The following is a 15,510-nucleotide window of genomic DNA, read 5'->3' as shown; positions in this document are numbered from 1 at the left end:
CCCACCCCCGCTACCCACAATAAACCACGCACTAGTATTTAACCCCTTTATTACCTTAGTGGTTAGCCGCTAAGGTAATGAAGCTGGCTACGAATTTATTTTTAGTGCATTTGATTGAGGACGGAGGTCTACAGAGCTTGTATTAATGTGTATCAGCTCCGGAGACTCCTGGCTTCAATCCGATGCAATAAAAATAAATTCTTAACTCCTAATCGTAAACCCCATCTCGCCACCCCTGGGGTGGTGAGATGAAATGTGCCAAGAGCTCGCTAGAACAGAGCTCCGATAATCTCATCGGAGCTACTAAAATAGGGGGATTTTCTCAAAAATGCAAATTGGACCTGTTTTTCAGCTCCTGCTCATTGTGTTTGAGCTGCAGTGCTACTGCTCAGGGAGATGCACTTCCCAGACGATTTTGGCATGTTATCGGAGCTTTCTGAATAGCTACCTTGCCAAATCGTTCTGGAACAGCTCAAAATCCTCGATGATTTAGTTATCAAAGTTTCTAGAATAGGCCCTATAGTATGTGAATGCACAATTAATCAGAACAGTCCGAAATTGAGTTATCCACAACATTTACACTCACGTGTCAATGAGCATCTATCGTCTATTGTGCCATTAAGAGGGGGCTACGCAGTGTGCAAAAGATCTGTTGAACACTGAAACAAGTAGACAGTTTACAAACATTTTGCGTTACTAATAAAGATAAATCAAGTGGTGACTCCAAGAATAAAAAAAATATTTTATTGAGCCATGGTAAAAAACGGAGGCAAAAAAGACCACCTATGCGTTTCACGCTCACGCGCTTTTTCAATGATAAATCCTTGATAAATTGCTGGTGAGCGTGAAACATTTTCATGTTCTTTTTTGCCTCTGTTTTTTTACCATGGCTCACTAAAATAATGTTTTTATTCTAGGAGTCACCTTTTGTATTTTGTTTATTATTAGTGCATCGTTTTTGGAAACTTTCTTTGAAGTTTGTGACTAGTATGCCACTGTATAACTTTAAGATATCTACTCAATTTGTGTACAAGTACATTTGTACATATTGTTTGATAGAATCTTTTAAGCACAATTTAGCAATAAAAAACATGATTATTAAGCATGAAAGTCTTTGCCAAATACAGTGGCGTGATTTCAGAACACAAGCTGTCATGTTTGTCAAACAATAACCTTTTCATAGTTTAACAAATGAATTGCCTTAACTGTAGGTTGCTGATATGTGTTATGTTCTTAAATTCTGTGCACAGTAAATAGTATATTCCTGCTACAAAAATAGCCATTTTAAATATAACCTCTGATTCTTTCGTGACTTTCAAAAATTATATTAAAAATTAATGTGACAATATGAAAAAGATCTTATCAATATTATTTAATGACGACAAAGATTTAAAACCTATTTTGATTTGCTAATACTTTTTGGGAGTGGTAGAAGAAATTACTTAGGGTTACTAGATATAATAATGGAATATATCAAACTCTGCATTTATTAACATCTGTTTTTTCTATGTGACAGATCTGAGGGAATAATAGCCTTTCTGGCTATTAAAACACAAAACACATCTGCATAATAGGATCAGCTTTTATTGTCCCTATGTTATTGACCTATTCACTAAGGTAATTGTATGCAAAAGTAATCGCAGTAATTGAGCTCATCTGCATAAGGTATCCTAATTATTTTAGGATGCCACTGCATTGTCTTCAAATAGCGTGGAGTTATTGAAGTCTTGTCATTATTTATAGCAGACACTGAATGTATTTCCTAAATTGCTCTCTCTTTACCTATCCCCCTCACCTCTTCCGCTCTCTTTTTAGCTTGCCATAAGAGTGGCAACAACCCTATACTGTACAGCATACAGCAATAATAAAGAACGCTTACTGTATCAGTACATTCATCTATCTCAAGCATCAATTTGAAGTCAATGGGAATTCCTGTGCAAAAGTGCCCAAATCAGCACTATTGTAATTTCATTAATAACCCCCTACATTTCTGCAATGTTTCCTTTGTTTTGGTTCCAGGTGTCGGGTTTCCTACATTTGATAGGTAAAATCCCTGCTTGAGCAGGAATAAAAGGCAGGAATCTGCAAGACAAAGAGAGTCTGTTTCCCCCATAGAGAGAGAGGAAATGAAACCTCTCCCAGCCAGGAGGGTGCCTGGTTGTTATGGACTCTGGGACTGAAGGAAGCAGGCCTGCGGGGTCCAGCTGGGAATCACACCCATGATAAAGATCACCACGGACTGAACAGCCTGTCCCTGGAACCGACGTTCCTGAAGGACTGAAGGAGCGACACGGACCCATTGGGATAGGAATCCCTTGCAAAGACAGATAAGCAATAAATAGGACTCTGCAATGTTAAAATACTGTGTTTGCATAAGATAGTATATGTTTTCGGTTGGGAACCAGTTTAACTGGCCAGCGCCATTAGGAAGGGCCACAGCAAAGTTCAGTTAGTTTCCCTATATGGAATAGGTGTTTATTTTATGATTTCTTTTGACTTTAAAGGGACAGGGTCCCTATTGTTTAGTTGTCTTCTGGTTAATAAACCAATCCGGTTACGCATAACCCTCTGTCAAATGTCTTACTGACCTCGCCTACATGCCGCTCCGTCACAGTTCCTCTAAAATGAATTGCAGATTCATTTTAACTATTGTAACTTTTTTCTATACATTTCCAAAATTAAGGAAAACCAACAAAGTAGTGAAACAGGGTAAAAATAGGTAACAACAAAAATATAGACGGCACTCAAACGGGCGTATGGAATAGTAGGTGCAATGTGGAACAGGGAGGACCCTAATTCCTCAATACTACAATACAAAAAATGAATTTTCCCAGCACACAAAAGAGGATAAGGGGATTGGTGAACATCTTTTAATGCCTGTGGGCTGTTGCTGGACTTTTGTTGTGTGCTCACTTTAATCCCCTGGTAGGTTAGATCAAATTACCATTGCTCTTTGCTTTAGTGTTACCTCTGGACTGAGCTAGTTAACCCCTTGGGTGAATACGTGCATATATCATTGCACAATTGTTGATGCTTTCTTGGGAGATTTGTACAGGGAATTGGGAAGTACCATTAGATACCTAGTATCTATTGGGAACGGGCCTGAAGAAGGGGTTCCAGACCCCAAAACGTTGCTGCCCCCCTTTCCTTTGTACTTTTATGTTTGCCTCACCCCATTCCATTCCTCTCCCTTCCCCTGTATTGTGCGTTGTGGTTCACACTCACTTTGTGTTTTCATTAAAAGATTTTGTGTTCACCAATCCCCTTATCACCTTTTGTGTGCTGGGAACATTCATTTTTTTTTTGTAGGGTAAAAATAGGTAGTTAATATACTGTAATATATGTAAAAAATCATCTAATTTGCATTATACTAAAAAATATTTTGCTGATTAACGGCTCTCATAATATTTTCCAAACTATGCATATTAGTTGTAAATACTACCAACATACTGTATGCAATTTTCTGGGATATTTTTAATACTTGGAGTTCTTTGGTGTGAATATTGAAATGCATGCTTCTCAAAGATTTTAGTATAAAGGCAAAATGCAACACTATCCTGACTACTTTGCAAATCTGTTTTTATTTTTCAATGGAAATTGCAAACATTTCACAAACAAAATATTTCGACTTTAATTATTGAGGACTTGCAAACTTTCTGTGGGATATTGGTCATTTTGGGGTCACTAATATCTTCTTGTAATTGGGGTTAGGTTTAAGACTAGAACTACTCTATATAACATAGCTGTAATGTATCTGAAAAAACCCAACCACATTCATTTACAGTAGTTTATATTTATCAGCAAATAAAAACATATCTACCTACAATACAACTAAAAAAGTAGAGCGACATTTCTTTCTTTCGAATTACCTTCTTGTTGTATTATTAGAGACGGAGGCTGTACTGCTTTGAAATGCCACCCACCTTGTCATTGGAAAAAAAAGTAATTATCTTTGTGTACACTGAATTGATTATGTGCCTAAAATGTTTCTTCTTGTACATAATGTAATTTTATTGTCCCCTTTTAGTTTTGGTGTATACATTGATTTGTATTGTAAAGCCAGAATAATTCTTCCTCCTGTCTACTTATATCAAACTTAAACTCATCTTGAAGTGTTTTTTTTATATTCACTGATAAGAGAAAAGAAATGTGTCTGCTTCTTAACATGCTTAATCTTGCCTTTGTCAGACTGAAGGTTGCTGGTACAGTACATGTTTCGTGACCATGCTGATAATACTTTATTGTTTCAGGAATTTACAATACAGTACTTTGTTCGAAAACGTGTTTTATGTACCTTCAGAATTGAATGAGTTAAGTTCATAATGTGTCTTGTATTTATTTTCTGAAACCGTGTTATATTGTTATTTTTTATCTCAATGCATGTATGTACTACTGTTGCTTAGTAACAGCTTGTTCTTGGTTTGATCCTCTTTGCTTGCTACCTCACAGTTGCTTGGAGATACTCTGAGAGTGCTCTTACAAATCTTATTATTGCAAAGGAAATTTCAAAAGTGAAAAATTAACCTTTTCCTGTCACCGTGGCATTATGATGTAGTTATTACAGCTGTTTACACACAGGAGGATAACGTTTTGAACAAATGTCACATTGTCACTGTTATATTTTGACAGCTTGCATAAATGACAGAACTAATTAACTTTAAATTAATAAATAGTAATTACATTCATAAAGTGGACTTCCCTCATATAAAGGCAATAATATAAAAATGCATTTTGCATTGTTTCATACTTAATTAGGACTGCTAACATAATTTTTCCGGCCCAGGATAAATTGGAAGAATGGGGCACCCGCTTACGACATTATCACATTCAATCTATTTTGAACCATCATGTCTTTCTCTTTCCTTGTCCCCGAGTGTCTATCTCTCTTACAACATTTATGTAATTCCATCTTTTCACTTTCAGTGTCTCTGTTTTCCCCCACATTTCTGTCTCTCTCCTCTCCCTCCAGCATGTCTTTCTCTCCTCCCCAGCATGTATTTATCTCTTCCTTTCCACCAGCATGTCTATCTGTCTCCTGCCACCTGGCGATTAGTGCCAAACAAGTTCTGACATTGATGTTACTAGACTGAAGAGATGTTAAAACAGTCTGATGTTGAAGATGGAAAGGCACACATTTAATCACATGGACTTGATACATTTGAGGTGCAGGGGGTGTACTTTATGATTATGTTTATGCTGATGATTATGAAAATATTGCTGATGCTGTTACAGACAGTAATTTAAGTAGCATTGGTAGTGGTGGTGTCTGTGCCCTGGTCAATGATGGTGAATATGATAATGTTTCAGATAAAAGTGATGATACTGTGATTTTTCTACACAATTGTGAAAATACAGATTCAATGAAAAGCAAAGTGTATAAAAAAAACAAGCATTAAAAATAATAACAATAACCCTGTATATTAATTATCTAATACACAAAAGCCATCATCATCATTAACAACATCACATACATTAATGTTTCCTTCCTCCTTATCATCATCAACAAGAACACGCTCTGTTACACAGCATCATCAACAATACGACAATTGACCTATCGTGGTTCTGGTTTTTGTGATGATGATGATGATGATGATGATGATGATGATGATGATGATGATGATGATGATGATGATGATGATGATGATGATGATGATGATGATGATGATGATGATTATGATAATGTCACGTCCTCAGTGCCAGCACCACCTACAAACAACATACTGTAGACGACCACATTACTGCACCGACACACTTTATTCGAGCAAATACCCAGTATGTACCTGGCAGATACCTGGAATGCGCCGCTCCTCACCTCTGACAAGCCCCGTTGCGTTTGCCTTCCCAGCCTGGGTTCATGCCTGGCTGACGGGCGGCTGATCTGTTAAATGATAATGATTAGGATTTAATAGGCTGCAATGCTTCGCGTGTCTACCAGATGGCATAAATTCATGAATTGTAATGCAGTATATATATATATATACTGTGCAGTATTGCAGCCAGCGGGAATAAAATGCTTCAATCCCTGCCTGGAAAATACCTCAATGCACTCGGGCAGAAAACAGTCACAAACCTCAATACACCCGGGTATACCCAAATTCGTGGGACTAGCCGAGCTCGAATAAAGTGTGTCGCCAGTGTACATTCACAAGTTCATCCACAAATACCAGTTACATCTCCCATGGCCCATACTTCAACTACAACCAAGAGCCATTGTGTGGTGTTATTTTGAACTCTCAAAGGATTGTATTACAGATACATGGTGCTTATGAAGAACAGTTATGAAAAGAGGTAAAGCGGACATCCATCTTGGCACCTCTTCTTTAAAAGCTCATATGAGCCACAACACACAAAGTGGCAGGTCATCTTAGATATCGAGCATAAGAAAAAGTGGGGCTGCAGCAATCAGACAAAACAGTGCAATGTCACAGGTGGAGGTGGAGACATACTAGGTCACCAGCATCAGTAGACTTGGCAAACTCACCCTTAACACAATCACTATTGTCTCATGGTTGCAACTTATTTAATCATGTCAATTTAGATCATTTTAGTGTAACAGAGATGATGATAATCAATTGGAATAATGATTCCAATTTGCTTCCCGAACTGTATAGCAAAGTTGTTGCATCAGTGGTTGATGCCCTAGCACAATTGGAGGAAAGTAAAATACACCTTACTACTGACATGCGGACTAGTAGTCATGGAGGAGGTGACTACCTGTCTGTTACTGCCTATTGGATGTGTTTTACTATTGTCCAACCATAACAGTGGTTGAAAAGAAAACAAACAATCAACGTCTGGAGCAGCAAAACATTCCGTAGACATGCCACTTTATGACGTGTTAGACAAAATTCAGAATGGTTTACTAGGACCAATAGGATTGGGGGTCATCCTATTGGTTCTAGTAAGCCATGTAACAACTTCCAGTTTGTTAAATGATGTGATATCATACTTTGGTGCCACATCCTCATAAAATAAATGGCTGGCATCATATTGTTTACTACAACCAATAGGATGACCCCCAATCCTATTGGTTCCAGTACCATGGGACGCTAGCCACTCTGGTTTTTGTGACGTCCTCTTAAAGGGAAAGGAAGCTGAGCCTTTCTGATTGGCTGGCTTCACTCCCTTTTGATGACACCACATCCTAATAAAAAAAACACATGTCACATGGTTATCCCAGAAAATTAGATGGCTGGGTTCCATTCGTCAGCCAAATGTGACATCACAGGTCATATAAAAGCCTGTGCAGTCTCATATGAAGGCAAGAAGCTCAAGGAGCAACATTTCCCACCAATTGGATTGTAAGGGTTATACAGATGAAGATAAAAAAGACCCCCAATTGGATTACAGTTAACAGATGAAGATCAAGAAAAAAGAAAGAAGAAAATGACTTTGAACTTTACCTGAGTACCGTGGCTGTTGAGTATCCAGGCTTATTTGTTCAACAGCTTCCTCAGACCCCTGGAATCAGGTAAGAAAACCATTGAATGTATGTTATTTTAATTTTTCATTTTTTTATTGTATTTTTAATTTTTTTTTCTTTCAATTGCCAATGTACTGTATTTATCTATGCCCCTTTGGGGTAGATTACTACAGTGGCAAGCAATGCATTTTTTGGCAAATGCTTGCTTTTATTTATTTTAATTGTATTAATATTCATTGCTTTGTATAATTTGTGGGTTTCTTTGTTGAATGTTTTTGTAATTCTTGTTTTTTGTGTTTCGTTTTTTTAATAATGGTATTTGGCATTTGTTTGCTGTTTTTCTTGTGTATTGATGGTGTCTTGCTTTTTAATTCTTTAGCTTCATGGAATCTGTTTATTTATTTCTGGTATTTTTTTGGTGTTTACTTTTTATTGTTTCTTTTGGAGATTGTTTTGATTGAATGTAATTTTTTTGGTAGTTTATTTCTTTTAACTGGTCCATTGACTGTCATAGTACTAAATCATGCCCATATTATATGCACATCTCTTACAGACAGGTAGACCCTTGTAAGATTCACACAGCAGGGATGGGCCATTATAGTCTACTTCAGTCCACCTCTCGAGATATTGCGGCATAGTGCAGTTCTCATCTCGAGATGTGGTCGAGTCCTGTCTGCTGCATCTGTACATTACCTGCCAATATAGATGGGTGAGTTTCCTGCAAGTTGGCTTCCCCAGCCCCAAAACTTCAAAACATAAAAGAAGCATTAAACTATTAATATAATAGTGGAACTGTCATTTAAAGAACTTTATTAACCAACACTTTTCTTTTATATATTAAAAACATTTCCGGTGCATTTTAATTTTTCAATTAATAATGCATGTAGTCATCCCAAAAGCCCTTGGAGCTCAAGCCATGAGCCCTATTATGTCGTAAAACGTCACTGATGGCATCTTTTATGGCTTTGAAAACAAGCATCGTCATATAGAATTTGCTCCTGACTTCATCCACAATAGTTTTCCCTAAACTATCAGCAGGCGCCATTGTGTATGCAATGTCTTGTATACTATGTACTGTTGCGGCAGACTTTATTCTAACAAATCACCGGTTTGTCCCTGGCTTGTTCCTGGAATGCGACGCTGTTCACCCGGAGCATGCCGCGTTCCCAGCCAGGGGTCATGCCCGGCTGACGCGCGGTTGATGTGTTAATTGATAATGGTTCAGGATTTAATAGGCTGCAATGCTTCGCGTGTCCGCCAGATGGCATAAATTCATGAATTGTAATGCAGTATATATATATATATATACTGTATAACAACAACCCCTATAACCCCTAACATACAGTACTGTATATGCACATCAATGATACTATAGGCCGGCGGGGGCGAGATGTGTTTGCAGCAGAGAGAGATCCGCTGCTCTCTCTGCGCAAACATCGGCACATTAAAAATTATTTAAAATACATTTGTATTCATAGTGTAGATGTGCAGGGGGTCTCCGGAGCTGAACCGCATTGGTTTCAGGTCCGGTGACCCCCTACTTCCCGAGATATAGCCCCTTTTATGAGGTGCCGGTATCATTCTGCATTTAAAGGTCCCGATTACGTGACCGCGGCATGTAAGCCAAGCAGAGTGATACCGGCACCCAATAAAGGGGCCTGTATCTCGGGAAGCAGGGGGACCACGGACCTAAAACCACAGCGGTTCAGCTCCGGAGACCCCCTGCACATCTACAGTATGACTAAAACACATATATAAATAAACACTCATTCCTTACCTTTGCGGCTATGTGCTACGGTAAAGAAGTAGCATGACTGTATTTTTAATAATATTGTACAGTGAGCAGGAGGTTCCCTGAGCCAGAAATCAAAGCTCCTGCACAAAATTATTAAAATACAGAAAAGGCTGCTTCATTACCATAGCTGATAGCCGCTAAGGCAATGAAGGAGTAAACCCACCGTGCCCACTTTATTGTGGGTAGCGGGGGTGGGTGAAGGGGGTATTTTGCCCTTGGTGTGAGTTTAGGACTTGCGGGGGGGTTGCGGGTGCACTTAACCCCTTCACGGCCGTAGCAGTTAATACCGCTACGGTCATGAAGGGGTTAACCCCTCCCGCTACCCCCCCGCAAGCCCTGAACAACCATCGTTGGAGCTAATACCCCCTTCACCCACCCCCGCTACCCACAATAAAAATAATTCACACACAGCAGCCGCCCAAAAAATAAATAAATAAATCTAATAAATAAATAAATAAATGAATATAAATAAATACATTTAAAATACATTTTTATTCATAGTGTAGATGTGCAGGGGGTCTCCGGAGCTGAACCGCGTTGGTTTCAGGTCCGGGGACCTCCTGCTCCATGAGATACGGCCCCCTTTATGAGGTGCCGGTATCCCTCTGCATTTAAAGGTCCCGATCACGTGACCGCGGCATGTAAACAAAGCAGAGGGATACCGGCACCCCCTAAAGAGGCCTGTATCTTGGGAAGCAGGGGGTCCCCATACCTAAAACCAAAGCGGTTCAGCTCCGGAGACCCCCTGCACATCTAGACTATGAATATAAATGTATTTTAAATTTATTTATTTATATTCATGTATTTATTTATTTATTTAGATTTATTTATTAATTGTGCTGCTGCTGTGTGTGATTTTTTTTTATTGTGGGAAGCGGGGGTGGGTGAAGGGGGTATTAGCCCCAATGATGGTTGTTTAGGGCTTGCGGGGGGGTAGCGGGTGCACTTAACCCCTTCACGACCGTAGCGGTATTAACTGCTACGGTCGTGAAGGGGTTAAGTGCACCCGCAACCCCCCCGCAAGTCCTAAACTCACACCAAGGGTCAAATACCCCCTTCACCCACCCCCGCTACCCCCAATAAAAAAAATTCACACACAGCAGCCCCACAATTAATAAATAAATCTAAATAAATAAATAAATAAATACATGAATATAAATAAATATATATATGTACATATATATATATATATACTGTATATATAACAACAATCCCTATACATTATTGGCTCTAGTACCATGTGACAAGCTTTCAATCAGAGCGTGGGAACTACATCCCTACTCTGATTGGCTGTATTACCCTGTGACAGGCTTTCAATGACGTCACATCCTTTCTCCCCCCAAGCCTCTGTCACATGGTATACTAGAGCCAATCAGAGTAGGGATGGAGTTCGCACGCTCTGATTGACTACCATACCATTTGAGGGCGGCCATGTTTCTTTCCATGACGTCATCTTAAAGGCAATTGAAGCAAAGCCATTCTGATTGGCTGTGCTTTCATTGCCTTTAAGTGACGTCATCATTTTTATTTTTATCGGCCAAAACACATGGTTTTCACGGCCCAATCAGGGCCGTGGGAACCATATGACGAAAATGTGACATCATAGGCCTTTAAAAGCCTATGTCGTCTCATTTTGAAGCCAGACGCCGAGGAGGAAGGACCTCCGGAGAAGAAAGAAGACCAGGGCGTGGCCAAAGATGGAAAGAAGACCCCACCCGGAAGAAGATAGAAGAAAGAAGAATACAGATGAAGATGAAGATGGATTACAATTACAAGACCCGTGGATTGATTTGGATTTTTAGTTTAATGTTTATTTTTTTGTATGGTTTATTATTTTATGGGTTCCTGTGCCTGGTGGATTGGTTCGTGAGTAAGGTGCACAACGGGAGTCGGTGGGGCCAAGTAATGGTAAGTGAACTAAAGAAATATATTTTATTTAACTTGTTAATTTTTTTAAAAGCTTTTTTAACGTGTATTTTTTTTTTTTTGTGGTATATCATTTCTTGCAACTGTATGTATGTATGTATATATGTCTAGAGAGATATATACATACAGGGTAAGAAATGATGTTGTTTTAAAAGCTTTCTTTCATGTGTTTTAAATTAATTTGTCTATGCTGCTATGCTTTATTGTGTTTTTAAAGTATTTTAAAATTAGATAGATGTAATTGTTGATATTGTATTGTGTGCTTGTGTTCAGGGTTAGCCTTGGTTTTAAAGTTTGTATTCTGGTTGGTACTTATATTTTTTCACATGCAAAATTGTTCTGCTCCAGGCGTGAATTAGTTAATTGTTTCATTGTTCGGGATGGACTGTCAATTGTTTAGGGATGTAAATAATGATTGCTAATTGATTTTGTTTACTTGATTGGTTAAAATAGTTTACTTGTTTGGAGGTACTGTATTTGTATTTTGCTTGCAATGATATTGTTAACATTCATTTGCAGAATGTATATGGTGCATAGATTTTATGCATCATTTATACAATGTAAATGCAATGTATTGATTGGAATGTGAGGTTTTTCATTGGCATTTGATGATTTAGATTGTAAGATCAGTTAGGATTATTAAAGGAAATTCATTGTAATGTAGTGTGTCTGTATGAAGAAGTGTTATTTGTAGTACAGTATGGTTTTGATAACCCTTCTACATTTATTTGTATATTGGTTCATCACGTGTGTGTGTATACTGTATATATATACATATATATATATATATATATATAATCATCACGACTATTAAGGTTATGGTGGGTAAAAAAAGTGACTAAAACCCTCCACAGTAAAGCATAAAGCAACTGTAAATATTTCTGTATTTTCATTTGCATGTCTTAGACAGGTCTGCAACCCTGTCTTTCACCATTATCACCCAGCAAACAACACTTCCACTGCAGCAAAGGATTCTAGGAAATGACATGCAAATGAGCACACAGTACCACTTTTTATCTCATGCTCACATTATATGAGCAACCATTAGTCAATGCATGCTGCTTTAAACACAGCTTTTAAGCAAGGACTTGGGAGATGCAAAGTCAGTTAACCCACTCACAGACATGTTTCAACCTTGATGGGTATCATCAGTGTGAGGTTGGCTTGCTGACATTTGCTCAAATGAGAAATCGTGGTGATTACCTACTCTTATCTCATTTGAGCAAATGTCAGCAAGCCAACTTGCTTAAAGGTGTTTAAGGGGTTAATTGATATCTGAATGTAATTGCAATGTATTGGCTTTGTTTTGGCAATGTATTTTGTGGGCAAGACAAGAATGTTGCTGGCGACGGAGACTTCTTCTTGATGAGGTCAGAAGCACTTTATTATTTATTTGTATATGCTAGTTAATGTTTTTAATAATGGGCAATTAATCTATTATCCATATCTGGATAATAGTTATTTTGCACATTATTGTACTGTAGGTGTTGGGGGGGAGGGTGTATGTATTGAATGTATAGGCCAGGTTTATTTTTATTACATTCAGGGTTTGTTCCGTGGTTCCGCATGAGACCTCTGGAGACCACCTGTGGTTTTCTCGGGTATCTCACGGGTATCAGGCTGGTGGTTCCATGGGTGACACATGCGGGGATGAAGCGGTGGCCTCACATCCATGGGGGCACCGCCGACCCGTAGGTGCGGGGATGAAGATGTGTGGTCCCACTTCTGTGGGGGCACCGCGGACCCGTAGTGAGCACCCGTGAGTTCCCCAGACCCCCATGGGAACCACCCGAGGCCCCGCAGAAACCTCTGGGTCTGACCCGGGGCTCCCAGACATCCTTGGGCCTACCGTGGGGACCCAATTGTGGCCCACGGTGACCCAAGGAGACCACCTGGGGGCCATGGTGCTGGCGGGACCCACCAGCAGGCCTCCAGAACCTGTTTGAAAAGGGCTGCTGGTACCCTGTAGGTCTGTCAGGTGCCCTGCCAGCCCACCGGGGACTCGCGTGGGGCTGCGTTATGAACCCTGTTTGTAAAAGGATAAACCTTGTATTTATGGGGGGGCACAGGGGGTGGGTAATGTATTTAATAAATATAATGATGTTTATTGTGGGTCACTGTATTGTTTTTATTGTGGGTACTGGGGGTGGGGGGGGGGTTCCCCAATGGTATGTGGGTAGGCCTCCCTTGTGGGCAGTGGGTGAGGGGGGTTAGGCCTCATGGGGTGGGGGGTTAGTGTGGGAGGGTATGTAGGCATCCCGAGTGGTGGGTGAGGGTGGGTTAACCCCTTAATGATTGTAGCGGTTAATAACCGCTATGGTGATTAAGGGGTTAGGGGACATTACTTTGGATGTTTTCATTTTTGTGTCTGTTTTGCAGAAGCGGAGGGGCCATGGCCAGGATGGGGGGGGTAATGGTATGTGGGTAGTGGGTGAGGGTGGGTAGACCTTACTGATTGCACATCGGGTCCCCCCCCTCCCCACATTTACTTAAACTGCACTCACAGCAACACAGGCAGGGAGATTTAACAGACACATTAGGGGGAGGGGGCTTTACACAGATCACAGTCAAGGAGGTGGGGATATAACCCACTCCCCCTCCCCACATTTACATAAACTGCACTCACAGCAACACAGGCAGGGAGATTTAACAGAAACATTAGGGGGAGGGGGCTTTATACAGATTACACTCAAGGCAGGGAGATACAGGGGATGTACTGTACTGTATGTTGTTTATTGCAATGCTTCAATGTGTGTACAGTATAATGTTTTTTACAATTAGATAGATGTAATCCTTGGTATTGTAAGGGTTAGCCTTGGTTTTAAATTTTGTATTCTGGTTGGTACTTATATATTGATTTTTGTTTACTTGACTGGTTAAAATAGTTGACTTGTTTGGAGGTACAGTATTTGTATTTTGCTTGCAATGATATTGTTCACATTCATTTGCAGAATGTATATGGTGCATAGATTTTATGCATCATAAATACAATGTAAATGCAATGTATTGATTGGAATGTGAGTTTTTTCTTTGGCATTTGATGATTTAGATTTTAAGATCAGTTAGGATTATTAAAGGAAATTCATTTTAATGTAGTGTGCCTGTATGGAGAAGTGTTATTTGTAGTACAGTATGATTTTGATAACCCTTCTACATTTATTTGTATATTGGTTCATCATGTGTGTGTGTATACTATATATATATATATATATATATATATATATATATATATCTATATATATATATATCTATATATATCTATATATATATATATCTATATATATATATATATATATATATATAGATATATATATATATATACACATATATATATATATATATACATATATATATATATATATATTTATTTATATTCCTGTATTTATTTATTTATTTAGATTCATGTATTTATTTATTTATTTAGATTTATTTATTAATTGTGGGGCTGCTGTGCGTGAATTTTTTTTATTGTGGGTAGCGGGGGTGGGTGAAGGGGGTATTTGGCCCTTGGTGTGAGTTTAGGACTTGCGGGGGGGTTGCGGGTACACTTAACCCCTTCACGACTATAGCAGTTAATACCGCTACGGTCGTGAAGGGGTTAAGTGCACCCGCTACCCCCCAGCAAGCCCTAAACAACCACTGTTGGGGCTAATACCCCCTTCACCCACCCCCGCTACCCACAATAAAAAAATTCACACACAGCAGCAGCACAATTAATAAATTAACCTATATAAATAAATACATGAATTTAAATAAATAAATTTAAAATACATTTTATTCATAGTGTAGATGTGCAGGGGGTCTCCGGAGCTGAACCGCTTTGGTTTTAGGTCTGGGGACCCCCTGCTTCCCAAGATACAGGCCCCTTTATGGGGTGCCGGTATCCCTCTGCTTTGTTTACATGCCGCGGTCACGTGATCGGGAACTTTAAATGCAGAGGGGTTACCGGCACCTCATAAAGGGGCCTGTATCTCGGGGAGCAGGGGGTTCCCGGACCTGAAACCAATGCGGTTCAGTTCCGGAGACCCCCTGCACATCTACACTATGAATAAAAATGTATTTTAAATTTATTTATTTATATTCATTTATTTATTTATTTATTTAGATTTATTTATTTATTTTTTGGGCGGCTGCTGTGTGTGAATTTTTTTTATTGTTGGTAGCGGGGGTGGGTGAAGGGGGTATTAGCCCCAACGATGGTTGTTTAGGGCTTGTGGGGGGGTAGCGAGAGTGGTTGACCCCTTCATGACCGTAGCGGTATTAACTGCTACGGCCGTGAAGGGGTTAAGTGCACCCGCAACCCCCCGCAAGTCCTAAACTCATACCAAGGGCTAAATACCCCCTTCACCCACCCCCGCTACCCAAA

The sequence above is a fragment of the Ascaphus truei genome, chromosome 3 (genome assembly GCF_040206685.1).
Source record: "Ascaphus truei isolate aAscTru1 chromosome 3, aAscTru1.hap1, whole genome shotgun sequence".
NCBI lineage: Eukaryota > Metazoa > Chordata > Amphibia > Anura > Ascaphidae > Ascaphus > Ascaphus truei.
This window is presented reverse-complemented; position numbering follows the sequence as displayed.